The sequence below is a fragment of the Coturnix japonica genome, unplaced genomic scaffold (genome assembly GCF_001577835.2).
Source record: "Coturnix japonica isolate 7356 unplaced genomic scaffold, Coturnix japonica 2.1 chrUnrandom615, whole genome shotgun sequence".
Taxonomy (NCBI): domain Eukaryota; kingdom Metazoa; phylum Chordata; class Aves; order Galliformes; family Phasianidae; genus Coturnix; species Coturnix japonica.
The window spans coordinates 1-2,144 of record NW_015439988.1 but is presented as its reverse complement, the minus strand read 5'-3'; the positions used below and the strand labels follow the sequence as shown (position 1 = coordinate 2,144).

Here is a 2,144-nt window from a genome sequence, read left to right as displayed (position 1 = left end):
CCCCATAAGAGGCCCCCAGAGCCCCAACCTCCTCCCGCAAAAGACCCCAGACCTCACCCCACAGACCCCAGAGCCCCATAAGAGCCCCATAAGAGGCCCCAGACCCCCATAAGAGGCCCCCAGAGCCCCAACCTCCACCCCCACAGACCCCAGACCCCCCATAAGAGACCCATAAGAGGCCCCATAACCCCATAAGAGACCCCCAGACCCCCATAAGAGGCCCCAGCCCCCCAACCTCCCACCCCACAAACCCAACCGCCCCATGGGGTCCCCATGCCTCCAGAGCCCCATAAGAGGCCCACAGACCCCAGACCCCCACAAGAGACCCATAAGACACCCCCAGGCCCCTATAAGAGGCCCAAAGCCCCATAAGAGACCCCTAGAGCCCCACAAGAGGCCCCCAGACCCCCATAAGAGACCCCCAGACCCCCATAAGAGACCCATAAGAGGCCCCAGACCCCCATAAATGACTCCAGAGCCCCATAAGAGGCCCCAGCCCCCCAACCTCCCACCCCACAAACCCAACCGCCCCATGGGGTCCCCACGTCTGACCTCATCCCCCCTTGCCCCTAATTGACACCACATCTCATGGTGTCCCCATACCTCACCATGTCCCCATAGAGTCCCCATGTCTCGCAATGTCCCCATAGTGTCCCCTGTTATCCCCACACCCCACAGTGTCCCCCTGTCTTTAGGTGTCCTTATGGCCCTCCTATACCCTACAATAACCACAACAACCCCAGCCCCACACATCCTATGGTGTCTTAATGTTGCTCCCATGGTCTCCCACCCACCCAGGGCTGTGTCAGCTCCCCCACCCATGGGTGCTGTGCCCCCCCCCCCATGCTGACTCAGCAGCACCGCACCCACCTGCCCTGACTCACCTACACCCACGTGGCGCCTGGGAGGGCGTGGCTTCCATCAGGCCCCGCCCCCTTTCCGCTCAAGCCCCGCCCCCTTTCACCCCACCCATTCTTTTCCATTACCCGCCCCCTCTCCGAAGCCACGCCCCCTTCCTTCAAGCCACGCCCACACCGACATCTCTATTTGCATAGTCACGCCCACACAACTCTATTTGCATAACCACGCCCCTTTCCATTACATGCCAATCCCCAAAGCCACGCCCCCTCATTTAAGCCACGCCCACTCGACATCGCTATTTGCATGACCACGCCCACTTCCACCACATAACCATATCCAAAGCCACGCCCCCTTTCTTCAAGCCACGCCCACAACGAGGCCTCTATTTGCATGACCACGCCCATTCCTATAGCCACGCCCCTTTCATTTAAGCCACGCCCACAGGCACTCTATTTGCATAGCCACGCCCACTACCAATTACACGCCCATCTCCGAAGCCACGCCCCTTCATTCAAGCCACGCCCACCCGCATTCGCTATTTGCATAGCCACGCCCACCCATATAGCCACGCCCTTTTTCTTCTTTAATCCAATCTCGGCCCTATCCCGCCCCCCGCGCCGTGACGTCACGCCGGTCCAGGCCTCTCATTGGCTCTCCCCCCACGCCACGCCTTCCTATTGGTCACCGCGTTGCTACGCTCGCAGGTTACCCCCAGAGAAGCGCTTGGACACGCCCCCCTCACCTCTGATTGGCCCCGCGGCCCCACGCGATGGGCGGCGATTGGCTGCGGGGGCGAAGGGTCCCGCCCCGAAGCGATCACGTGATTGCGGCGGGCCGGCGGCGGAGCGGGCGCCATGAAGCACTACGAGGTGAGGCGGCCTAAAGCCGGGCCTACATCCGGGCTACAGCCGGGCCTACATCCGGGCTACACCTGGGCCTACACCCGGGCTACATCCGGGTCTTCCCTCGCTGCCGCCTCGGTGGGGTCGGGGGGCGAGCGGCGCCGTACTGCGCATGCGTTGTTCCCTCAGGGGACGGCGGCACTGCGCATGCGTGCGACCTCTGAGCGGGAGGAGGACAGTGCGCATGTGCGCGGCGAGGGGCGGGGGAGTGGGTGGTTGTGCGCATGCGCACTGCGCGGCTCCTTTGGCTTGGGGTTGTGCGCATGCGCTGGTTTTCATGCCCGCTCCTGGGCACGCATGCGCACTGAGGAGGAAGAGTAGGCCTGAGGCCTAGCGAGTGTTCCCAGCTGGGAATGGGGGGGTGACACGTTTTGGGGGGGG

The 2,144-nt window shown here is 63.2% G+C and overlaps 1 protein-coding gene across 1 annotated transcript in view; it reads right to left on the bottom strand.

The window, feature by feature from the left end:
* The window catches only part of LOC116652679 (dnaJ homolog subfamily B member 1-like), a gene marked incomplete at its 3' end in the record, with an annotated part of 2,030 nt that extends 1,085 nt beyond the window's left edge, over nt 1-945 (bottom strand). The window contains exon 1 of the mRNA XM_032441829.1: nt 885-945. The remainder of the gene's footprint in view (nt 1-884) is intronic.
* Nucleotides 946-2,144: the final 1,199 nt, after the last annotated feature.